Source organism: Molossus molossus, unplaced genomic scaffold (assembly GCF_014108415.1).
Source record: "Molossus molossus isolate mMolMol1 unplaced genomic scaffold, mMolMol1.p scaffold_m16_p_18, whole genome shotgun sequence".
In the NCBI taxonomy this organism is placed as follows: domain Eukaryota; kingdom Metazoa; phylum Chordata; class Mammalia; order Chiroptera; family Molossidae; genus Molossus; species Molossus molossus.
Genome location: NW_023425353.1, coordinates 51,446,773 through 51,473,731, shown reverse-complemented (window position 1 = coordinate 51,473,731; position 26,959 = coordinate 51,446,773). Strand labels below are relative to the sequence as shown.

Genomic DNA, 26,959 nt, shown 5'->3' with positions numbered 1-26,959 from the left:
CATCACAGGGATAAAAAGAAAATCAGGGAGTTTGAAAAAATATTTGTGATTTTAAATAGGTTGACTTCAGATGTCGATGCTGGGTCAATATGGCCATTTTGGGCCGATGACAATTTTGACCTAAAATAAAAGGTAATATATCCTTAGAATCAGTTGCATGGATGCAGAAAAATCTCAATATTGGCTATTTTGATGTTTAGTGTTTAGTAGAAGAACTTTTTAGCTTTATAAAACCTAACAGATATATGAGAACATGAAACATGATAATCAGGTGATTTTTTTTTTTTTTGCGTATAGATTATTCCTCTCCATTTGTACCTACTATTATCATCCAACATTAATCACAAGGACTTCCTGTATAACCTTTCAATGACAGACAGTTTAAGGGTCTTTTAAAAAAAAATTTTTTTTTTATTCTCACCCGAGGCCATTTTTGCATTTATCTTCCGATAGAGTGGGCGGGAGAGAGGGGGGAAGAGAGAGAGAGAGAAACATCGACGTGAGAGAGACACATCAACTGGTTGCCACCCACACGACCCCAACCAGGGCCAGGGACAAGCTGCAACCAAGGTACATATCCTTAGCGGGAACCGAACCCGGGACTCTCTGGTCCGCGGGCCAATGTTCTAACCGCTGAGCCAAACTGTCCAGGGCTAAGGGTTTTTTTTTTAAATAGAAGACTGTTGATACTATAAATTTTTAGTATTATGTCCATTTTTGTAGGTTTATTTCAAAAGTAATGCATGTTTATTATAGGCAAATAAGAAAATGTAGATATGGAGAAGAAGAAAAAGAAATATAGAATACAAATAACGGAAGATGGCTTTTTATATATTTTCTTATGCATACATACATATAAATGTGTACATATGTACACAGGCCTAATCTAAAAAATATATAACACATTTTGAAAATGCTTTTTCTGTTGAACAAAACTGAGCATTATTCCACATCAATATGCATTGTATACATTTTTAATATTGGCGTAGTAATCTACAGTTCTGATATATTATAAGTAACTTGACCACCCCCTCATTACTGACCAAGTAGATTGTTTGAATTGTTGGCTATTACGGATTTGACTGCCATCTTTGAGGCCAAGTGTTTGTGCACATCCTTCATTCTGTCCTTGGAATACATTGCTGGGAGGAGGAGAGCTCTGATCATCTTTCATGATACTTCTGTATACTTGTTTTCTAATTTTCCTTCTAGAAATTGCTTAACTTTTCACTAGCAGAGTATGAGTGTGTGTGTGTATGTGTGTGTGTGTGTGTGAGAGAGAGAGAGAGAGAGAGATCTTTGACATCATAGGGGTATTTAGCTTTGTCGATTTAATAGGCAAGTCATTTGTGCACCCACACTTACAAACACACATGTAAATGTTGTTCTTCTAATTTTTATCTATGGACATGTTATACCTCCGTCTCAGGGACCCTTTTTTAGATAAATGTATTGGATGCAATTCTGGGCTACCTAGATTTCAAATAATAAGGTAGAAAAAAAAAGAGTTAAGCTTGCAATTCTTTTCCTCTTATCTTCATTCTAGAGAAGGCTCAGAATGTAGTCCCAATTTTTCTTTGGGAGGAGCAGCAGGAAGAAGAAGAGTAGAAAATCCACTCAAGTCTCTGGCACTGCAATGCAAAGAGGAAAGAAGGCAGAGACTAAGACCGTCTCCCAGTGTGCTCCCTCAGAAGGCTGAGGCATGTCTCTGGAATACCACACCTGAAAAATGTACTCTCTCTCAGCCCATTTAAATGTCTACTCGGAATCATAATTGATATTGCAAATGACAATTGTTATAGGCCATGGTTTTAGAAAATTGTGCAAAAAAAGAAGGGAGAGGAAATAGATTTATCAGAGAAACTAGATCAAACTGTTTCTGCTTTTGTGAGGATTTCTCTTTTGCTCTTGTTTTTCCTCATGGAGTTCCCATCGAAGTGCCATTAGATGGTTTGAAAATACTGAACAATCTGATCATAAAAAAAAATGTTTTTCTTTCATGCCAAAGAATACTCATACTCTCCCTATTCACATACATTACACATTTCTTTGGAATGACAGCTTCCTAACTAATGTAGCCAAAATGGTGGGAAGGTATGCATTTACAACTGATTAGAAAGAAGCAGTATTTGACTTGTAGAAGGGCCATCAATCTTCTGTGCTTGATGCTGCCAAAATTTTTGTCCATATCTTGGATGCTCTTGCTTGAGCTGAAAAAAATTCTTTTTGGACTTTTCAGCAAGGTCGAGAATTGCATAAAACTGGCAGAACTAATCAAGTTCGTGGTTAGTATATTACCCTTTGCTTTTTAATTCCTGTTTTTTTGTTGTTGTTGTTTTGTTTTTTTAATCCTTACCCAAGGACATTTTTGCATTTATCTTCAGATAGAGTGGGAGGGAGAGAGGGAGGAAGAGTGAGAGAGGAACATCAATGTGAGAGAGACACATCAACTAGTCACCACCCATATGACCCCAACTGGGGCCGGGGACAAAATGTAACACTCAACTGTTGCGTGATAAAATTGTTTCCTGAAATGATCTTTGTGTCTTTTCCCAATACTGTGAAATGATGATGTGTTTTAAATTTGTTACCTGCAGTATGAAGTAGTAGTTCCATTACATTCACATCCTGATCTTTTTCAAGTCTCAAAGAGTAACCCTTCTTGCTACATGCCCTTAGCGGGAACCGAACCAGGGACTCTCTGGTCCGCAGGCCAATACTCTAACTGCTGAGCCAAACCAGCCAGGGTGAATTCCTTTTTTTTTCATTATAAAAACAAAAGTTAATTTTATTTTCATGAGGCTTTTGGAAATTTGTGCATATGCATGTTTATATGCATGCATTGCATTTAAAAACTTAAATGGTGTGATGAGTTCTAACGAACACCCCTATTCTGTCAGCTCTCCTTCTCCTTGAGGTAAAGATACAGTAATTAGTGTTTGAGTGACACATGTTCAAAATCCATTATGTCTTTTTCCACCAAACAAAATAGTAAAATTGGGGTTTAGGGTTTATTAATTATCGCAATTGTCATTAATTTTAGCAAGGGGATTTGTACTTTGCTTTAGATCCTTGCTCCATATCACTGAGTATATTAAATCCTTTGTGAACTGTGTCTCCAAAGGGTGTGTATTGCATACTTGTTATTATACTACTTGATTTCAGTTAATAGTTACCATCTTCTCACAAATGGTCCCTGTGGAGGACCTATCCCAAGGCTCTTGTAATCATCAACATAGTAGATTGTAAGCTATTGGGTGGTCAGAAGGGGTCTTACTCATTGCTGTAGAGCCACTACTGAGCACGAAGCCTGACACTCAACTGTTGTGTGATAAAACTGTTTCCTGAAATTCTCTTTGTGTCTTTTCCCAATACCATGAGATGATCATGTGTTTCAAATTTGTTACCTGCAGTATGAAGTAGTAGTTCCATTACATTCACATCCTGATCTTTTTCAAGTCTCAAAGAGTATCCCTTCTTGCTAGTAGGTAAGAATTTTTTTTCCCTGACAGGGTGTAGAAATTGTCTCATCCATATGGTTTGATCTATCCATTGCCTCCTCACATCTCCCATTTCATGTTGACACTTCAAAAAAAGTCTTTACTCTAAACTGTGCCAACATTTGGCCTTTTATCTATGTGCCTCGGAGACCAATAATAAATTGGTGACTCGTGCTTTCCTTTCTCAGAAACCATATTGTTGTTCCCCGAGGGAGTTATTTTTTGTGTTGGTGTCTAATGATGCCGTTCTTTATTGGAGACTGGACACGCGGAAGGGACACTTGCTTTTCTAAGGTTCCCTGGGTCCTCTCTTGACCCCTTCTAATAAACAGGGGGATATGCATGATCTGCCCGTTTGCTGGCTGGGGCTGCCTGTAATGTTGGATGCAGCACTGTGGCCGCCGGTTTCCCAATTTCATCCTTGAGTTCCTTCAAACCTCTGGGTGGCTGCCACCTGGTCCTACTGATTAAGCTACATTTATTTCATCAGTTTGACTTAGATGAGTTGGGATGGTGCCCACGATTGGATTTAATATCTTCTTCCTGTCTATTTCTGGAGACCCCTGAGAGTGTGTGAATCTCTCTGATATTCTTCCAGGTAAGGAATTCAATCTTTGTGGCAACCATCCAATTTCATCCTGGGACCCCAACCGTTGCTTCTCTGCCAGTCATCACATAGGACTTCCAATTTTTTAAGAAATGACCAAAAAGGAAGAAAAAAAACAAGTGAAACGTACCTTTGTGTCCTTTTGTCACCTCCAATTCAATAAAAACCAGCAGTTGAAAAATATACCAGAAAGAGGGTTCCATTTACAGATGGAATATTTTCTCTCCTGTCTTATAACAAAGCTGAAGAGGGTCTCCAAATAATAGGAAAATTAATATAAGTCAAAAACCTAAGAAAAAAATGAGAAACATAAAGGTAAGGGCATAAAAGGAAACCTGGAATGAAGCCAATGGAAAAATTTCTGCCATAATTAGCATGCTATACCTGCTTCAGGGGGAAGGCCAAAATTCGATTTTAGCATTTTTAAAGAATTCAAGTTTCTACCCCCCCCCCTTTTATTTTACTATTAACTTGCTGCAACAAGGTTTTTTCTTCTAATTTCTACTTTTTGTTATGACATTTGGGACCGTTTTGACTTCTTGGAATAAATATTCCATTTGTTCTCCTTTGCAAAATTCTAGTTGTCATGTTTGTTATTTTCCAAGTAAGATATCTAAAAACATACCTAACTCCTAATTATACTTTATAGCTTTGTTGTTTCAAGGTCAAAACATTTCAGGGAGTCAGTTTTCTTCTGGGATTTTCTTCCACAGCAATACAACGTGTCAATACAAGTCTGTGTAGATAAGAGAAGTATTCTAATTTTGTAGATAATACAGAGGTGGTGAATATATATTTATTTCATATAGATTTTAATAACTACGTAAATCCTAATTTACACAGAAATTGTTACTGGCATACAATAAAAAAATTAATTTTGGACTGAATAGAAAAACAAAAACTAAAATAGTAACCACATTTCTCATATTGAAGGTGATATATCTCATCAGCAAACACATGTACATTTATATTCACACAGCAAACATACCTGTCTTTAGGTCCTTGTGATGCTGATGGAGTTGTATTAACTGCCAAAGGAACCCAATCTCTTCTCTAGTAGTTTATTTTGAGGGCTGTTTGGGAGTTTGGAAGATGTCGGTCTTTTTTTCCAATTAATTATTATGAAATATAAGAAAAAAATGTATAAAATGTAAGTGAAATCTTAATGTAGTATCATAATTGCAATAATCAGGTAATTGACACACGTTCAAACAATGAGCAGGAAACCAAAATTTGCTCTGTGCTTCTTCCTGTTACTGACTTTCTTGCTTTTTCCTGAGTTTTGCTTTGAAGTTATGTCTCCTCAAATAATATAGTTCACTTTGCCTGTTTGAAATTTGTATACATGGAATCATACACTGTGTGGGTTTTTTTCCCACTTGGCTTTGTTATTCTTCTTCCAACTTACCTTACATCCATGAGATTCATTTATGTTGTGACACAGTCCGGTGATTGTTTATTTCCACTGCTTCATGCTGTTCCCTATGAGCACATCATAATTTGTTTACCCGCTTACGTTGATGAGTTATTCCAACGCTGGGCTTTTACAAAAATGTTCTGTGTTGCCTGGCTGGTGTAGCTCAGTGGACTGAGCGTCATCCCATGGACTGAGAGGGCCCTATTCGACTCCCGGTCAGGGCGTATGACCAGGTTTCAGGCTCGATCCCTGGTGGGGGGCCTGCAGGAGGCAGCCAATCAATGTTTCTCTTTCACAATGATGTTCCTATCTCTCTCCCTTCCTCTCTCTCTAAAAAAGTCAATACAAACACATTTTTAAAAAGTTCTGTGAATATTTTTGTGTACATATCTATATTGCTTGCTAGATCCCTGGGCTTTCATCTAGTATAACTTTTCTTCTGCTGGGGGCCATATTTAGAAATTTCATAGTGGATCAAAAGGTGGCAAGTGCTGTTAAACTTTGTTTCTTTAAAAAAATCTTTTTATTTTTGGGGGGAGATAGAATTCTGTCAGTAATTTTCTTTAAAGATATTTTTATTGATTTTAAAGAGAGATGAAGGGAGAGGAAGAGAGAAATAGATCAATGAGAAACACCATCGATCAGCGGCCTCCTGCACGCCCCCTACTGGGGATCAAGCTCACAACACTGGCATGTCTCCTGACCGGGAATCGAAGGGAGACCTCTTGGTGCATGGGACAATGCTTCACCAACTAAGCCATGCCAGCCGAGTTCTTTCGGAATTTTTATAATTGGGGGGTGGGGGTGGGGGTGGACCTGCTGGTGTTGTGTTAGAGAGTTAACTCATTCTTTTGATGGCAAAATGACATTATTAATCAAATTTCTTTTAAGATTTTCAGACTTTCCTTAATCTTCTGCTATTTATCCATAATGTTCTTAATCAGAATTTTGTTTAATTTATCTTGCCTTGGTTTCACTGGGCTTCTTGAATCTGTGGACTGATATGATTCATAAGTTTGTTTGTTTGTTTTTTGGTTCTAAGTAAAAATTTAGTTTATTCATCTCTTATGACACAGTACACAGGGGCAAACTGTTTCACATCACAGACCTCAATCCGACTCCTTGGAATGTTCATTTCTTTGTCTAGAAGGACAGACTGGACGGGAAAGCCAGGCAATGCTTAGGCAACAGGAGTCAGGCGGGGCGGGAGGAACATGGGCAGCGTCCTCCCGGGGTGGGCACAGGGGCTACAATCACAGCTGATTCTCTAGAACTGTTAGCTGGAAGCACAGGTGCACCAATTTGGGACCCCCAGGCTGGGGCGGGCCTCAGTTGTCCCCACCACGCAGGTACAGCAGCGCTTTCTGGTAGTCACCCTTGGTGTCTTGCTGGATGTAATAGTACAGGGACTTGCCGTACTTTCTCTTGAATTCATACCTGATTTTCAACATGTCCACTTCTCTGCGGGAGATCATGATTCTGATCAGGACCTTGTAGCGTGTCCCCTTGCCCTTCATGGAGTCGTAGAGTCGGTCAGCAAAATACAGGGGCTTGTTCTGGAGGCACTGGACCAGGTTCAGGAAAGCATTTTCCAGGTCTCCCTTGACTTCCTTCATGATGCTCCCCAGCATGTCATAAGGGCTGTAGCTCTTGTACCTGTCAGTACTTTCTGGAGGTGGCACACGCTCCGCTTGGTCATGATGCTGATCCACTTGGGAACTTCGGTTCCTTTCCTCTTCACGCCAGCATCATAGGGATCCTGGGTGTCCTGGTCAATCAGCTCATAATTGATGACAGAGCCATCCTCTGCTCTTCAGTCCTTTGGCAGGGCAACCATTAGCTTGCGGAAGTTACCAGACGTGTTGGAAATAATGTCCTTCTGCAGGTCGGTCTTGTACATTTCCTTGTAGACTCTGTTAAATTTCCTGCAGCTCCTGGTTGGTCCTTGAGCAGATGATTTCAATGAAAGAGCCCTCATCAGTCCCCAGCCTCTTCATGGAGGCCTTCAGCTTGGAAGCATCGTACTGAGCAGGTGTTTTCAAGAGGCCCAAAATCACTGGCTCCAGGTGGCCAGACAAGGCTGACTTCAGGCCTGATGCAAGTTCCTTTTTGGTCCTTCTCTGGTAGGCGAGGCAATGTCCTATGTTCATTGCTGTGGTTGGTCAAAATGTTGATGATGGTGACCTTATTGACACCTTTGGTCTTGATGGCCATTTCAATGTTCAAAGAGTCCTGGTCGGCATTGAAGTTGGGGTAGCCTTTGACTGACCCGTATGCACTTGGAGGTGTTGAGTGATCACCCTCCAAGCTGAGCTTGCACAGAATTTTGTGAACAGTAGACATTTTGAAAGAAGCTGGGCCTGGCACTGAGCAGTGAGTGTCCCCAGATGCTAAGCCATGATTCATAAGTTTTTAAAACTATCATTAAATTACTGACTCTGTCTCCTTTCTCTCTCTTTATATGGCATCCAGTTAAATATTAGAGCTACTCACTGCTTTTCTGTTTCTTACTCTATTTGTATGTTTCATAATTTTGACTTTCCATGCTTCCTTGTGGATAGCTTAAAATTCACTAATTCTTGCCCTGGCCAGTTTGGCTCAGCCGTTAGAGCGTCGGCCTGCGGTCCGGAGAGACCCGGGTTCGGTTCCCGCTAAGGGCATGTGCCTCGGTTGCAGTTTGTCCCCGGCCCTGGTTGGTCATGCGGGTGGCAGCCACTCGATGTGTCCCTTCACGTCGATGTTTCTCTCTCTCTCCCTTCCTCTCTCTCCCTCCCACTCTATCTGTACAAAAAATGGAAAAGTATCCTCGGGTGAGGATTAAAAAAAAAAAAAATTCACTAATTCTTTCTTTAGCTATGTCTAATCGGCTGTTAACACATTTTCTTGTGTTGTTACTTTATTCTGTCTTTCCAGTTTTGTAATATTGAGTATTTTTCACATATATATATCTTTAAGTTCCCAGTGAGATCTTTAAGATCAGCTTTAATCTCCATGAACATTCTAAAGATAGAATTTTAATCTCCCTCTGCTTACTTTACTATCTAGATTTCCTCTGGTTCTATTCCTGTTATATTTTGTGTCTGTGATTCCTGGCTCTCACATTGTCTAGCTTTATGATTTTTGATGCTTACTGTGAATATTCTATTTGAAAAACTACCTCTAGGAATAATTTGAAACCTGAAGTGAAGTTATTTTTATTCATAGAGGATTTTATTTTCATTCTTCTGAGTACCTGGGGCAAATAGAAGTCCAGGACCAATGCTTGAAGTTTTTCTGTATTTCCATAATATAACTTTACCTCTATTTCAGGGTGGATACCTTTGGGTCCTAAGCAAGAGAAAGCATTACTTTCCTGCACTTGTTGACACTGAATATTTTTGAACTATGTTTTCTGAAGTCCTTGGAATGCCTGCTGGTGAGGAGAAGTAATGGTGATATTGTGGTCATTCCCTCACCTCTCACCATTCTGGCTCTTTTCTTAGCTGTCCTCCCTCAGTCTGAAAATTTCCCTGGAGTAGAAACATCTCTGGCTCACCTCCTTGAGCTCCATTTCTCCCCTGTACTTCTCAGTAGTTTATTTCTCTCTTGTGTAAGTCGGCTCTGCTTTTCATTACATTCATTTTCATGTGTTGCTATAATACTTTTGTTATTTTCAGCAGGAAAATTTCCAACTGATCTAGTGCTTTATTACTAGAATTTCTATGTGTCCAGTTTTGGCTTTTTAATACTCAACTTTGTTCAGTAGTGCCAATAGGGATAAACATTTGTCCATTTGTTCATCTTTCATTCAACCTGCAAATATGTTCAGCCTCCTATAAGTTAGATGAGTAAGACATGGTCCATACCCAGAGTGAACTTAAAGGCTAGTAGGTGATAGAATTCAAGCAAATAATTCAATATAGTTTTCTGTAACTTTAAAAATTATTTTAAAAATATTTTTTTCTTTATTTAAAAAGCAGTAGTCTGTCCTTTAAGAATAGAATCAAGACATGAGCAAAAAATCAACTTCTCTGAAGAAAAACATTTCTATAGAATAAACACAGTTGTAGCTTTTATGTAATTATGGAAGAGAAAGCAGGTGTTCAGGGAATATAGATCAGGTAAGAGAACTTTCTTGCTGAAGAGACTGATTTAGAAAACTTTGATATAGAATAGTTGACTATTAAAATATCAGTTATTGGTATTTTTATTTTTTAAAAATATATGATCTCAATAGCATAGAGTCACGCACAATAAAGAACAAAAAAGTTACTTGTAATCCACCAGCCAAAGTTAAAGTATTTAAAATTTTCTTGATATATGCATGTCAATATAATATTATATCTATGCTGATAGATATAGATTAGTGTATTCTTCTATAGCCAGCATCATCCTTTTTTTTTTTTATGCTCTCCTACCTCTTCTTATCATCTAAGAAACAGAGGTACTTTCTTGGGTTTATAGAATCTTATGAAGGTTAATTTCTTTATTAATCATCACCATTTTATGGAAACAGCTAATTTGGCATCTGAGTACTGCTCAGAAGTGTGCATACAAAAAGTTACATATATGTTTTAAGAAGCCTTTCTTATATTACAAAAATGTACAATGCCTCTTCCCCCCATCCCATCTAGATACCTCTTATAATCATAACTGTTCAAGTTATCAGTGACTTCGTCTGGAAAGAGAGAAAACTCAAGCCGCTAATGATACCATCTTCAGGTGGGAGATATGAGTATTGGGAATCTCATTCAGCCATCCATCCTTCTATTGTTCTGTTAACAACTTTTTTTGACACAGAGTACTTATTTATCTACCCCCCCAAAATTCAAGTAAAACTAGACTTTCATTTGTTATCTTATTTGATGCAGCAGATGAGACCCAATATTGCACGTTGCCTATATATGGACTGGGGTATATGGGAGACTGTCTTTAGTAAAAACAGATTTTTTAAAGCATGAGAAATTGCAGAATCCTAAGTGCATAAACTGGAGGAGAAAAAATAGAGAAATTTTAATTAAGTGTCAGAAGAAAAAAGGGTGAGGCAAGGATTTAAGTTGACAATCTATTTTTGGAGTAGCCTATTCATAGGGTCAAACTGCTGTTGATTGTTTTGCCAAGTCCACATTGCTGTACTTATTATAGTTTCAAAATATCAAGTCTTCATTTACTTTTTTTGACAAAATTACTTATTTTCATCTGTGTATTATTACAAATGTGTTTTTGGAAACTTTTCTTAAAAGACAAAACCATTCTACTGAGCTTTTCTTAGGGTTATAGTAAACCTATGCGTTAATTTGAGAAAATTGATCATCTTACCATTATTTCAGCCTTCTCATCTAGGAACATGGTACACCTCTATTCATTCATATCTCTTATTTCACACAAGTGTATTTTTTAACTTTTTATTATGAATAATTTCAAACATATAGAAGAGCAGAAATAAAGTCCTATGTACACATCACATGCCTTCAATAAGGTATGTTTATTTTATATTCTATTTCAAGGGTAATCTGTTTTTGTATTTGCACTTTCCAATTCTTCCCTGTATACTTAAAAAAAATCACAGACATTATATCATTTTACTTGTAAATATTTCAGCTCCATAGACTTTTGATGTTTTTTCTCTTAGAGAACCTACATGCGCTTTTTTAGGGTTATTTATAAATTCTTATATTTGTTAATATCACTATATATAAAGTCTTTTTAAATCTTCTAACTGCAAATGTTGGTATAGAGGACAACTGTAAAATATTTCTTATATTCAACTACTTTACTGCATTTCTTATAAGTTCTGAGTCATTTAAAGTTATTCTCTTGCATTTTATAATACATAATCATATCGATATATAACTGTAATTTTGTTTTCTTCCTAATGTCTCAGCTTCATATCATTCGTAAATATTAATACCTGATAGAATTTCCAAAAATATGTTCTGTAATAATAGTAAATAGAAGGCACTTCTGTCTTCTCTGTGAAGTTATTAAAGTTGCCATATATACACTCTTTATAAATCCTCTTGAGAAATTATCTAGGAATGAGTATTGAATTTTACTATGTTCTTTTTTATTATCTAATAAGGTAGCTCTATCATTTTACTTCTTGAATGAAGTTAAATGTGTGTTAATAGATTATCTACATTACTGATTAACCTTATTTTATTGCAATAAGTTGCTTTAATGTATTGATGGGTTTGTGTATTTAGATTTCTGCCTCTGTATACATGTGATTGATCTACTCTGCATGTGTGTGTGTGTGTGTGTGTGCGCGCGCGTGTGATTGTAGTTAGGTTGTATTTTGAGGGCCAGTTTTGAACTGTCTTACTTTAGAGTAATTACTATAGCATAAAGATAATAAATTTTTAGAAATGCACAGAAAAATCAATCATAAAACTCTTGCTCAGAAATTTTGGAGGAGATTTCTTAATCCACTGTTCCTTTTATCCATCTTTATTAAACTGTTAAGCATTTCCTTGAGTCAATTTTGATAACTTATAATTTCTCAAATATTTAATACATTTTATTGAGATTTTCAAATATATTATAAGAATACATACCATCTGCTTATTGTTTTTTATCTCAGTTTTATCTTGCACCTTTGCATAAAATGTTAATTTTTAAAATATCATTTCTATTTTTCCTGATTATGTTTTTTTTATATTTATTCTTTTTTTTCTTTTTTAATGGATTTTTTTATCCTTACCTGAGGACATTTTTCCAGTTGTTTGTTCAGATACATTGGGAGGGAGAGAAAGGAAGAGAGAGAGAGAGAGAGAGAGAGAGAGAGAGAAACATCGACGTGAAAGGGACACATCGAGTGGCTGCCTCCTGCACGACCCAACCAGGGCCGGGGACAAACTACAACTAAGGTACATGCCCTTAGCGGGAACCGAACCCGGGTCTCTCCAGACCGCAGGCCGACGCTCTAACTGCTGAGCCAAACCAGCCAGGGCTGTTTATATTTATTCTTAAGAATCAGTTCTTACATTTATTTTTCAATTCCCATCTTCATTAAATTTATTTAATTGTTATTCTTTGCCTCCTACTTTCTTTATATTCTTGATCTGTAAGAATGTTCTCCGACTCTGAAAGCACAGTGAATTTTAGTAAAGGGCAGGGTTTGCAAATTACTCTTGCTGATTGCTGTCAGTGACTGAAAAACTCCTTTTAGAAACTAAAAGAAGGAAAAAAACTGGAAATACAGTAGTCTCCCCTTATCCATGGGGATACATTCCAAGATCCCCAGTTGATGCCTGAAAGTGTGGATATTACTAAACCCTATATATCCAGTATTATGTTTTTTCTTATACATACATATGATAATGTTTAATTTGTAAATTATGCACAGTAAGAAATTAGCAATAACTAATAGAACAATTTTAACAATATGCTGTGATGTAAGAGAAACAAAAGAATACTACTTTACATTGAAGGCAATTTTGCCTCAGCTCCTTAAATTTTGTTTGGGAGTGTTCTCATTTAATTATTTTTTCAATTATTCTATAGTAACAGTTTTGATTTCCTCTTTGAGCCAAGAGTGGTTTATTTAAGTTATTTTAACCTACCAAGTGTTTACAATATGTCATGACATTCTAGTTTGTGTTACTGTAGTCCGATAATGATCAGATGAAACCAGAGATCAAGAGTGACAATTTTTTACCTTTCAAACTCAACAGTGACTCTTGAAAGGATATCTTATCATTCATCCATTTTTAGTCTGCATTTGCCTCCCAAGTAAACTGTCTGCAGAATTGAGGAGGGGAGAGAAGTGTTTGAAGAGGAATGAAGTGTTAAATATGAAAGGGAACACCCAAGGGCATCAAGAAAGAATAGAACTTCCCTGTAAGTGTAAGATACATAGGTTTTATTTTGTCTTTTGGTTCAAGTCCTGGGTGAGACTCAGAGCACTGGGAAGGCTCTCTCCTTCCCCATCTCTCATGTTAACATGGTGAATGGGAGATGAAATAGATGGTGGGGGAGTTATATGTAGGCAGAAGAGTTTCTGAGCTAGCCTCCAGCTTTCCTGTGGGCTTCAGAGGGGCTGTCAGGGAGACCATCCAAAGTGACTGAAAAACAAGACACAAAGAAGCTGGAAATAGGGGCAACAAGGAGTGTGACTCATGTAATATGACACCCAGAGACCATGTCAGGTCTTCAGGTGTGAGCAGGAAGGTAGAAAGACCATCCAGAGATGAGCTGGGAATGGAGCAGGGAGGTGGTCAGCACAAGGGAGCAGGGATCGGCCCGGAGAAGCAGATGTTCGATCCCACACTTCAACATAGGGATGGCGGGTTTAACACAGGAAAGTACAGGATGCTCAGCTGAATCTGAAGTTCAGATCAATAATATGCAATATTTAATATAAGTCTGTCTCCAATATTGGATAGTATATACTGTTTTTTCTGTTTTATAAATGTTCGTGCAATTCAAATTTAATAGGATAATTTGTATTTTGTCTGGCAGTTCTCCTCAGGGGCATTTGTGAATGCCCCAATAATGTTAAAGAAAGAGCAAGAGCAAGAAAACTCTCAGAAGAAACATGTTTTATGCCTGAAGGATCTGAAAGACCACTCAATTTGATTTTTTTTCCCCCTAGAAGTGACCAGGTTAGATATTTTGCATTAGAAATAAATTCAGCTCCAAATTTTTGTTACGGAGAAATTCACAATCATTGCATTTTTTTTTTTTTTTTTAAGTTCATGTGTCAGGTAAAATATGGTACTTCGCAGTGTGATGTTCGCATTTTTTGGCAAGCGATCAGCACAGGCTAAATTAGGATCCTTCAGTGTTCATTCCACATTCCTGGTCTTCCCTGGTCCAGTCAGCTGGGGCCAGGGGAAGCGATGTGACCACCTAAATGAACGAGAAGAAAAGTAAGGGGGGCATTGTTAACTGTACAAAGCCTAAGTTGTGTCTACTCCAAACGCCTTCCATCTTCAGCTGTGACAACTTACTAATAGATTGCTGAGTCTTAAACCTGGTGGAGAAACTGAAAAGAACAGGGAACATGGATCGTATCTTCCCCATCTCCAGCTCCCACAATTATCAGAAAGAAGTTCATAGCTTCTTTTTTTTTTTACAAGGCTACTACTCTCTTTCCAGTACATTTCATTATGGCTTTGTCTTGGGGTAGCACATGCCACTATTATACGTCCTTTGGGCCTTATCTTGACATATTATTCCTCTGTTTTATTACCAATTTTAGAGAACACCACAGTGCAGATTAAATCCTTGACATCCAGTTACAGAAATACCGATGCAGTCGTTTGGAGTACTGTCAGAATCTGTGTGCCATTTCAATAGCCAACTTGCCAGAGATTAAGTGAAATGCAATGAAATACATAGCTTTTCATACAAGCTAGTGAGAACCAAGAATTCATATATAACAAGAAAAAGATTGTTTTGTGCCTGTGAGATAGCAACAGCATGCATTAAGGCTTAGTTATTCTAATAGGTTTTATATCCAATTATTAAAGTTATAGGGCCCCCTCCACTTAAAGTGTTCAATCGAAACTCAAGAGGAAAATCTCCAGGGGAGTGGAGTTCTTCAAATGTTTCCTTAATTTAAAAAGATTGTGATTGAGGAAATGACTCACTCATCATTGGGGGTGAATTCCTGGAGCCAGTCTTAAGTGTACTCTAGAGTGTGATCTTGGCTTTATGGTTTAACAATGCATTAATGTGAGCCCATGGAGTTTAAATTTCCTTCTATGGGGATTCCCCCCCACCCCCAATGCCTCCGTTGATCTAGGCATTATTGAGAAAGGGTCACACTTATGGTCAATAATTTATCATAATTATTTAGTACCCAAACTGTCATTCATCGTTGCCACGCTAGACAATAGAAAAGACATATATTCCCTCATTATTGTACCAATTTCATGGATTTTGTAAGGCAGGGAAGAAAGAAGATATGTTTGGTTAATTTTAGGTCACTATGAGTCTGGGGTGCTATACCTATCAGCCCATTGTGTCTTTCTAGAGGGTTCACTGAACAATATTAGGCTTGAGGACTATATTTATGGTAGCATATGAGGCAGGAGTAGGGGTAAAGCCTTCACCCCATGCTATATGTGCTAAACAGTCAGAAATTGAGATGTGTGGTCCGGGGGTAGAGCAAGGCAATGCTCAGGCATTGACATGTGCCAGGTACCTCCAACTGGGAAGAGACGTGCTGGAGATGGAGCTAGGAAGCAATCCCAGGTTGCATATGGGGGCTTTGGACACCACATTAAGAATACATTCATTTTCCTATAGACAGGTTGTCTCCTCTATGTGAAAAACTAGACACTCTCTTCTTTGCTTACCTGAGTCCTACCTTTTCGCTCACAAAACTCTGCTTAAGCATCAACTTTCCTAGGGGGTCTTCTTGCTTTATTGGCTGCTTTAGAGGTCTCTTCTGCATCCAAGCACTTGTTTGGCATATATCACAAAATCCTCAATGGTCACACCATTAGCTTCTCATCTTCATTGAACTAGAGGATCCTTAATGCTCCTCATGTCCAATACAGGTCTTGGAAAGAGTGATGGACAGATAAATGAGTAGATAAATACAGTAACCCATTTAATCCTCATATCTATCTCTTGAAGTGGGGACTATTACTCTGCCCACTGTACAGATGAGGAAACTGAGTAAAGAACTCATAAATAACATGCCCAAGGCTATAAAGCTAGTAAAGGTGGAACTTGGATTCAGAACCAATCAAGCTCACTCTCAATCCATGCTTTTAATCATGCAGCTCATATATTCCTAAGTCAAGATGACAGGTAATAGAGCAACCTCATATCCTAACTAAAACTCTGAATGTCCCAGTCACAGTGATGTACAGAAATAGAAAATGTTGATTTGAAAGGTAAAATTTGAGTGATTTATCCTCATAGCACCAATACAAAGTGAAGTTGTATTGCTAATTATTTTGCTAATTCTAGCTCCTTCCCGCAGACCCAGCCAGGGTGGTTAAACTGAACTGTAAATCTCCTTCTAACTCAGTTTTGTCCCCGGACCTTGCCAGTAGATTTTTCTTGTTGACTTCTCCTCTCACCGCTTAGGGGTGTACAGAAATTCTGTAGACATAGTCACTCTCTCCCAGGACTTGCAGTTAGGTTGTTCTAAATACACCTGGTCCAATGTCCCCTTCAGGACATTCAGTTGATCAAACAGGCGTTTGGTTTGGAAAACATAATTCTCCTATCTAGAGACCAATTGAGCCAGAGAATGCTAGAAGTCACCTCGCCTCTCTGCCTCTGACCCACCAGACAGCCTTTCGTTCTGCCTTCTCTCCCTCCCTCCTTTCTTGACCATGAGTGGCTTCTACTAGCTTTTTGCATATGAGTTTCCAGTTTGAAACTCATAGCCCTTCCTGCCACACTGTTTTAGCAAAGAGCCATTACAACCTTAAAATAAAATACAATCTTAAAATAAAACCAGATTTAAGCAGTTTCATCATAGAATTATTCTTTTTTCCACCCTGGGGTGTTAGGGGAACAAAGGAAATTAGAAAGTGTAAACCAATATGAGTCTGGATCATCAAAAACCATTCTCAATGGAAGTTGCATAAAGCATTTCTCAAAACCAAAAAGGAAAGTACATTAAGGCAACTTTATTTTCCAAATTAGGTGTTCTCTTTTAGCAGCTACATAGTCACTACCTAAAAGGATTAAAAGTTTGCCTTTGGGTAAATGTTTAACTTTCCTTATCTCTGCAGATTTGAAAATGGTTGTCTTATTGAGTGTGTCTCCTCATAGATATGTTTCAGAACAGCGGTCTGCAAAGTATGGCCCTGGGGCTAAATCCAGCTTGACACCTGTTTTTGTAAATAAAGTTTTATTGGAACACAGCCATGCTCATTCATTTAAGTATCCTATATGGCTGTTTCATGCCACAACCACAACGCTGAGCAGTTGTATCGCAGATTGTATGGCTTACAAAGCTGAAAATATTTACTATCTGGCCCTTTGTAGAAATTGTTTGCTCATTTGCACTTTAGAACACCCAGAGGAGAGGACTTGGCCTTCTCCAATCACTGGTACCACAGTTTGAATTAGGAATTCTGTGATTAAATATGATTTCTCAGTGGGTAAATAACCCTAGGGACCGAGAAGCCCAGCAACACTTGTGTTCAAATTCTGCTTACGACTGCCCTGTGTGACTTTGACAAGTTGCTTAACTTTTCTGAACTTCAAATATTTTATCTGCATAAAGGAGACACTTCCTATTTTGAAGAACTACTATGACATGAAATGAGATAATGCTGAGAAGTGTGTAGGGCCAACCATGTAGTGGGCACTCAGTGAAGGTATTTTTTTCCTTTCATTGTCCGTATTGAGGAGTGAGACACATGTCGGTGCACAGTTTCTTCTGTCTGGACAAGTGTCCATTTGATTAGTGGAATAATTATTTGTCATTTTAGTACATTTCTATATTTTATTAGGAGTCTTTGAAGAAAAAATGTTTTTGTCCACTACATCTTGAGGTCTATTCAAAGGCTGTTTTACCAAGTGCTTCCTGATTCACTTCGAACTGTTATTTAAGACCATTTTTAAGCAGGATTCCCCATGGTTACAGTAATAGCCACAATTTCCAACAACTCTTTAAAGGGATTTATACAAAGAAGAGCAGGGAACTTATGTTTCAAAAATTGCCTTCCTGCATAGCATTTTCCCCTGTATAAAATCAATCTCCTTGCTATACTTCAAGCCTCAGAGCCAGACCTCTGGAGGATGCTCAGACCCCAAGAAATGTAGGCCAGCAGCCTTGCTGCTAAATGTGTAAAATGCCATTTGAAAAGAAACCAGGCCCTTGTTAACAGCATCACAACAAGCTGGAGACAGAGATTGAATTTGTTAAGTATTGCGGCCCTGGTGCAGAATCGCTCTTCTAGCCTCGGTCCAAAGCAACACACTTGCCCTATGTCTGTTTTGTCCAGTTTGAAAGACACCATTGCCTTACGTCTGTCCGCCTACTTGAAGAGATGCAACTAAGCCATCTAAACTGAAGAAACATGTTCTGTGTTAATAAATCTATTTTCCAGACATTCACTTAAACATTATGCCATGAATACCTATCCTCAGGAGGTGAGCTGCCATGCACTATCATTATCTTCAATTTACCGATGAATGAAATAGTGCTATGATGAGGTGAAGTGATGGTGTTGACAGTTACACAATAAGTGCTCAGAGCTCAGAAGCAGCAAATAACTACTGGATGCTTTTGCGGTGCACCAGGCTCTTGCCAAGAAATTGGCAAAGAATCTATCCTCTTCCAGCCTCCTACCAGTATGCCTTCTGGGCACAGATGTCACTCCAGGCTTCCTTGTATTTCCCCATAACATGCTCTCTTGGCCTTGATCTCATCTGTTCTCCTCTTCTCCCTCCTCCTTTTCTTTTCTCCACCTTCCCCACCTCCCTCATCTCTCCTGCCTTCTCCTTCTTTGTTTCCCCCACCTTCTCCTTTTCTATCCTTATCCTACAATATTCTATATTTGTAAGCTGCCTTAAAGCCCTTTGGCACAAAGTAGGTTGTAAATATATATATATATATATATATATATATATATATATATATATGATAGAATCATAGAAACTCAGAGTTGGAAGTAATGCAGGGAAAACAAAGACTACAGTTCCTCCCATCAGAGCTGAGTGAGCAAAGTTTACTGATATGCACATTGATATGATTAAATATCCCAAAACAAATGATGCGTTGATCCGTCTAACAAAAATATAGGAAAGGAAATAGTTGAATAGATTAGTGGGGGGCGTGTGTTAGCACATCACATCCATGCCACAGTCTTTGGACATGATTCAACTCTAGCTTATCCATATCCCAGCTATATCCTCTTTATTTGGGTGCATAAAAACAGTCATTTTTCACTTGTACTCCCACACAAAGTTAGGCAACAGATATCAATAGCACAAAAAGAATTCAGATGATCACCTTGGTTTATGTGCTCTTGTGAAAACACGGAACTTCGGACCCCTCTGGTCTCAACATGAAAGAAATGCTTGACTGAAACTTCTAGACCAGGACTTTCAAACATGAGATTGAAACCATCAGAGCAGCGGTTTTCAGTCCTGGCTGCATAGGACAATTACCTGGGAAGCTTTAAGAGTTGCCCTCATCCCATACCAAGGATTCTGATGTTCTTGTCTGATAAGGGCCCTGCAGTGGTATTTTCCCCCCTAAACTCTTCAGAGAATTCTAATATTGTCAAGGGTGAAGAACCACCATACTAATTGGTCCTGAGTTGTACAGTCAGTTGTAAGTCATAACACCTTTTCATTTTCCATTTTAATGAACAGTCCGAATGGAATGAGATGGAAAATATCAGTGTGCAACTCAAGGGCTAAAGATGGATACGATTCCGTGAAGCTTTTGTTTCTGTTTCATGTCTATTAAGGGGGATACTGTCACTATTTAAAAAAGAATTTCTGACTGTGAGTTATAGTCAAAGTTTGAAAACGCTGTTTTAGATGATCTTTAATGGAGAACGCACGTTATGTTGATAGTTGCCTAAAGAAAACCGGAACATCCCCATCTGTTCTAAGAGAGAAGCCCCAATGCACTATTTTTAAATGTTTGCAGGGCGGTAGCAGCCGATGATCTCCATGAGATCAAATGTTTCGTTCCTATTTATAGAAGCACTTACACCTTCTGGAGACTGAGCCACTCTCCTCTGCCTGTAAGCACCGTCGCAGCTTCAATTTACTAAGGTGCATTTCTTTAAAAAATATATCTTCTAGCTCAATTTTCTTATTTTCCAGTCAGCTCACTCTAACTCTTCGGGGTATTTAAGGAAGATTTACACTTCATAAGAAAATATAGGCTCTAAGGTTTAGCAGTAAAGTACTCTATTAGTTTTCTGAAAACCCCCTTCAGGTCGGTAGGCCTCGAACTCAACAACATTTTCTGAAATCTTCCAGGATGCTTTATGGAAGTAGAAGCGAGGCCTTCGTATGAGTACTAAGTGCTCAAATATTCCAGCATAGTCAGTGGTTTTCAAAGATGATCTCAAGCCTTCAGCCCCTGTGATCTCTTAGCAGTTCCTATGATGGTGGTATGGAAACCCGATCAAGGAAGCTAGTGTGGCCCTGGCCGGTTTGGCTAAACAGTTGGAGCGACCTGTGGCCCCTGGACCAAAGGATCTGCGTTCACTTGCAGTCAAGGGCACGCACCTGGGTTGCAGGTTTGCTCTCCAGCCAGGCCAGGGATGTTTCTCTCTCCCTCCCTACCTTCCTCTCTTCCACGGTCTCTAAAAATCAATGGGAAAATATCCTCAGGTGAAGATTAACAACAAAAACCTAGTGTGTTCCCAGCCCCGCCTCTGGCTCCGCCCCCCGTGAAGGAGGCCCTCCCCTCCTCCTCCCCCTCCCCCTGGACTTGCATTTCTGTGCTGATGCGCATGCTCTGAAGGGCCGCTCTTCCCGTGTGAAGGACAGCTAGGGAGACAGGTGCAAGAGGGACGTGGGCCAGGGAGGCTGCCGCCTTGAGAGGCCTGGAGTGTCCTCAGCTAGGGCTTCGCCATGGATGGGACCTGAAGAGTTGTGACCATGGTTCGTGCAGCGCCCCTTCCTGCCACTTCTGCATTAAGCCGGGGACAGACTTGGGGGATCTCTTTGTTAACTTACAACAACAATACACACAGCAGAAGTGAGGACCTAAAAAATACCTCAAATGCATTAAAGAAAGGCGTGACTCAACTCAGCTATGAAAAGTGACTTAGGAATAATAATAAATAACTCACAGTCCAAAGGGGAGGACAAATACAAGCAAAGTGTGTACCAGGTTAAACTTCCTTTGCAAAACGTCTTGAGTGAAAGGCTGTTTCCTCAAGCAACATACTTCACAGAGTACTGTGTAGTTAAAAGCATTACGTATAAGAACTGCATGAAGCAGGAGAGGAAATCACATGTTTTTTGCTGGAAACCTAGCACATGCGCCCAGAAACTTCCTGGAAACAGCTAGAATCAAGGCTGTCCAGTGAACAAATTTGCGAAGAGGGTTAGTAGGGCAGCAGTACTTGAGGCAAGGGAGGCTGGTGTGAACTTGACAAAGAGAGATGTTGAAATGGCAGGACGGCAAGCTCAAATATGTCCCTGCAGGGCAGAGGGGAGCAGGGCAGACTGTCCACCAGTTCTTCAGAAATGTAAGCACTAGCACCTTAAATATCAGCAAACTTCTACACCTGACATCTTCCAGAAGATACAAGTGATGAGGGAGGGGAGAGGACTGAGAATTATAGAATTCATTGAAGACATAGGCAGAGGTTGGTTGATAGGTGATAGCAAAGACTGGGAAATGTCTCTCTCTCTCTCTCTCTCTCTCCTCTCTTTCTTTCTAGACTATTCATGACTCAGCCGAATACACTGACCTTTTCCATGGTTCAGCCTGATTTGTTTCCTTTTGGAGAAAATAACACTGGCATTATTGTCATTTGCTTCCTCTGTTGCCTGCACCCCACAGCACTACTCAGTGGTCACTCAACATGTCCATTTTCTCCTGTTTGAATAAGGAGACTGGAGACAGCTAGACAAGTTACACCTGGTCATTTGCTGGCTCCTCAGCCCTCAGTCTAAGTGCACTCTCATTTCATACTCTGCTTTTTGTGTCTCCCATACAAACTATGCTGAGACTTACAAAGGCCCACAATATCTAGGAAGGCCATCAAGTACGATAGCTTGAGCAAGATCAGCATTAGCTCCACTTGGAGGATAAAGACCACAGGTAATTCTTCCTATTGCTCTAAGATTTCTTGCAATAGCTTTAATACTTTTATCAATGCGGTCCATTACTATGGAGCTCCTGGCAGATACAACCCGTTAAAAAGGGGGAGGTGGGTGAGAGGTGTTAGACACTTATTTCATAAACAATGATGACATCTAGAGCTGCATCCTATTCTGTAGGCAAAATGGGTGGTGACAGCTGGAAGGGGTCAGGGTAGAGGAATGTGGAGGAGAAGGAGATTGATGAAAGACTGAGAGGTAGTCCCAGTTAACAACATTTTACTAGGTTTGCACAGTGTGCCTGAATGGTAGGTAGAGCAAGTATCATTATCTCCATTAGGTCCACGAGAAAAATGAAGCCCAAGATGTTATGTGACTTGCTTTGAGCTCTGACACCAAGTGGCTAAATCAAAAGCCAAATCCACATCTGCTGATTCTCACTTCATTCTGCCAGAACAATAATGAAGCTGAAGTTGTAATATCTCTTGAGCCTGTGAAAATTCCACAACCAATCATTCTTACCATGGCGGTTAAGATCCTTGGTGACCTGGCTATTTTTTACCTTTACAGCCTTCTTAGCTATGCCCCACCTCATTAATTAGCCCCAGTCATACTGAATTAATTTTATTTTCTCCTACTCAGCTGCTCTTTATCTTTCAGCTCTCAGGTGACACATTTCTTCTTCTAAAGAGCCCCATCTAACATCTCTAAGTTAGTGAAAGATGACCCTTCTTTGTGCACTCTAATTGCCTGTTTTTCTGTTCCTCTCTCCATCTTAAACTTCAGAATAGTGACATTACAGCACCAAGGCCTTGCACAGCTTTTGGCATATATTAAGTTTCCCCAAATGTTCACTCAATAAATAAATAAAGCCAATATCTGAAAGTATAATTGTTTTGAAAATCCACTTTTATATTCTAGATTAGAACCAAGCCTTTCTGCTATTCACAGCCTAAATTCAGTTTTGTACATTCAGTCAACAAATGTTAGCCTAGATGCTCAGTACTTCCAGTGGGGTTGTGTACCCAAACTCCTGGCACCGTAGTGTTGTTATAAAATAGGTCCTCAATACATAAGTCTGGGATGAATTCACTAGTGCAAAGGTGATTCATATACCCATTTCCTAAGGCATTTAATTTAGACAATGTCTTGCGTGTAAGTGATGGGGATATGGGACAGAATATGGGCAGAGCCATATGGGAAGAGTTTTTGGTAGCTCTTGTTTGGTAAGGTGAGAAATGTGATCGCAAGGACTGAGGACCTAAAAGTCGCCCCATGATGTCCCTGCAGAAATCAAAGCTGACTTAACTCATCTCAACACGGAAAATATACAACCTGCTGACTCATTATGTGTTTGTAGTGATATCCTTAAAACCACCAGAGTCACAATTATTTAGAAAAATCTCAAAATGCTTCATAGACAAGATGTTACCACTGGTAAGACTGGAAGTCATATTTACAGGGACAAAGTTCAGGGCCTGCCATGGGATGTTACATGTTTTGACCTTGAGTTTGTTCTCTATTGCCTTTTTCCATTTCACCAACCTCTTCAAGAACTCTTAATGAGCATTTATGGAACACTTTCTTCCACACATATTTATGTGCTCAGTGTAGAGAGAGTAGACTGTAATGTGTCAAGAACTTAGACCTTGGATTTAAGCAGCCTTGGATTGAAGCCCAGCCCTACCACTTACTAGCTGCATGATCTAAGGTAACTCACCAAAATTCTCTGTGTGGCGATTTCTTCACGTGTGCAGGGGTGCTGACAAAATAATCCAACTTGAGATTTAAATGAGTTTATACATATACAGTGCATACATAACTCATAGTAAGGACTTTGTAATGTTGGCTCTGACCGTTATTACCACGTGCTAAGTTAGGTGTTGTGAACACAAACAGTGAAAAGAAAGTTGTGGTGTCCGGCCTCATGCAGCGTGCTCGTTGTCTGCCTGCTTCTCTTTGCTGTCTGATTCGTTCTTCAGCTTTCCTCTGCTTGGCTGTGAAAGGGCCTAGCTCCTGAAAACCACCTTTCCCAGGCTCCCTTGCCACTCGGCTTCCTGCTAGGTTTAGGCAGCAGAAGGTTGAGATGAGAGATGGAGGTTGGGAGGCCAGCGGTGACTTGCTGCTGAGGGAGATTCCTTGCCAGTCCCTCTGGGCAGAGCCTCCTCCTGTGCTCACAGCCCCCCCCCCCCCCGAAAGGTCTGGTTCCCAGGCTTCTTACCAGCTTTCTGCTGTGGGGACGAGGCCACTACCAAGGAAACTAGAACAACAGGGAAAAGGCAAATTCGAGATTTCATCCTGGATCCAACAGCACCTGAGGATTTTCTATATCTAGATTTCTTAAAATATGAGCCTGTAGAAAGTCCCTTTTTTGCTTAAGCTACTCTGATTGCATTTTTTCCCCTTGCCACTGTGAAAGTTCTCCGACACTGTCTGCTAACTCGTGAGAACTGTTGGAGATGTCACGGTATAAAGCAGTTGGTATTCTCATTGACTCCTTGTCTCTGGAATCCACATAGCTAGTATTTATTGTCCTGCTAGGATAAAGATGAGCAAGACAGACATGGTTCTTCTCTTTGACAGCCCAGTAATGACAGAGTAAGTGTTTTATCCTTAAAAAGTAAAAAGGTTAACTTTTACTACCAACGTTGTTGTTTTTCTCTGGAGATCTTTCCTTAGTTGATGTGTATCTTAAACTAAAGACATCTCATCAATTTTAATATAAGAATGTAAACTAAAATACAAAGCAAAAACTTTGGGGAAAAAGGTTTCATTTATTTTCAGTGAAGTAAATCCCAAGCCTCCAGTTCTTCATGGAAGGCTTCCGAGGCAGGAGGATTTTTCAGTGCAACGGAATTAACAATGTTACGGCTGCAGAACAATCGCTCATTCCGCTGTGTGTTTTCGTGGTTCTCCTCCTCCATTTGCCTACGATGATGCCATTTGTCTTCTGATAATGAATGGGCTTCCTCTCCCTTTCAGCCACTAGCATAAGTCACTGAAACCTGCCCAAGACGTGTCTAAAGTTCACCTACTTTGGGAATTTTTTTGAACCTTTCATGGTTGATGAAAGTAAATTTATAATCATGATGCAAGTGCAAGGGTGTGTGTGTGTATGTGTGTGTGTACTTTGTCTTTGAAATATTACAGTGGCCTTTCGATGTTGTAATGCGTGGTCAGGCTGTAGTTGCTGTGGAAACAATAACCAAATTTCCTGACATCTGAGGGTAGGGAAATGCAGTGGTAGCAGTTGTGATAGGAGATGAGAGATTGCTGTTAGTATTAAAATAGTACATAGAGTAAGGGATGTTTTCTACTTTACTATTCAGATCAGAGCAATCAGCTCTTGCCCAGTGTCTACCAATAATATCCATCAAAGCCAGGCTGCAGGTTTACTAATATTCCTTTAATTATTATTTTATACTCGGTTTATTTTGGATAATGGATGAGTGGGAGTTTTCGGAGTTCTTGATTATAGTTGCTATATAATTTTTTACATAGTATAAAGTCATGCTTTATGGTAATGGAACACATTATATCCAGATTAATGTCCACACAAGACAAAATTGCTATTAAGATAGCAAACAGGTGCTTTTGTTTGGAATGTGGTACCTTGAGATTTTTTTCTTCAAGTACAAGTTGGTTAGTCAAATGAATGCATTTAATACTCTCTCCGCTCAGAAGGAATAATTTTCTAGGACCTCTATGACTTCTGGTGAGTTTCTCTGTAGCTTCCTTGCAGCAGTGATGGTTTTGCATTGTTAAGGTTTGGAAGATACACCAAATGAAAAGTTCATTATCTCTGTTTATTCTGTTCATACTACATGTCAGGGGAATGTGAAAGATGTATGGAATATGGGGAGCAACATAATTGCCCTAACTGCTTAGCAAGGGTCCTCTGTGCCCAGTGTGGTGTTAAGCTCTGTGGATGTGGACATCAATAGAAATGATTCCTGTTTTCAAGAACAGCCTTTGCCACACAAGGAGAGAATACATGCAAGCTGCTCGTTGAGTAGGGGCAGTGTAGGGGTAAAGCCAACAAATGCAGCCAAACATAAAGGGAGGACGTGAGTCCAATGGGATGGGTAGGGAAAGAAGCCGAAGGGGAAGCAGAAGTTGACATGGGACCCAAAGGAAGGTCAGCCCTAGTTAAAGAGGGAAGACTATGTTTGGTGTGAGTCAACTTCAGAACTTATAGATATACTGCATATATGATTTTGAATGCCATATGTTAGATTAAAATAGAGATAAGGTCAAGCAAATGGTGTGAGCAAAGATGCAGATGGGGCATGATCTAGTGGTTAAGGGACATTGAGTAGTTTGGTTATACTGGGGGTTCCAGTAGGTATTCTCTGGGAATGAAGATGCTCAGGGAATTATGGGGGCTGTGAAGGATGGGTTAGAACAGTGGTTTTCAACCTGTGGGTTGCAACCCCTTTGGGGGTCAAACAACCCTTTCACAGGGGTCGCCTAAGATATAACAAAATTACAGTTATGAAGTAGCAACAAAAATAATTTTATGGTTGGGGGTCACCACAACATGAGGAACTGTATTAAAGGGTTGGGGCATTAGGGAGGTTGAGAAGCACTGGGTTAGAAAATCTAGGATTTTGTAGATACTAAATGACATTGGGGACAACAGGGCTTAAACCCTAATAATTTGAGGTCAAAGTGAAGACTCTAAAATGGTGATCAACATGGTGAATTGTCATCCACTGCTTGGCGAAAAAGTAA

At 39.4% G+C, this 26,959-nt stretch overlaps 1 protein-coding gene and 1 pseudogene across 1 annotated transcript in view; one reads left to right on the top strand and one right to left on the bottom strand.

Moving 5' to 3' along the window:
• Positions 1–26,959, top strand: part of GADL1 (glutamate decarboxylase like 1) — a 160,591-nt gene that overhangs the window by 54,236 nt on the left and 79,396 nt on the right. The window lies entirely within an intron of this gene.
• On the bottom strand, positions 6,849–7,906 carry LOC118633205 (annotated as a pseudogene).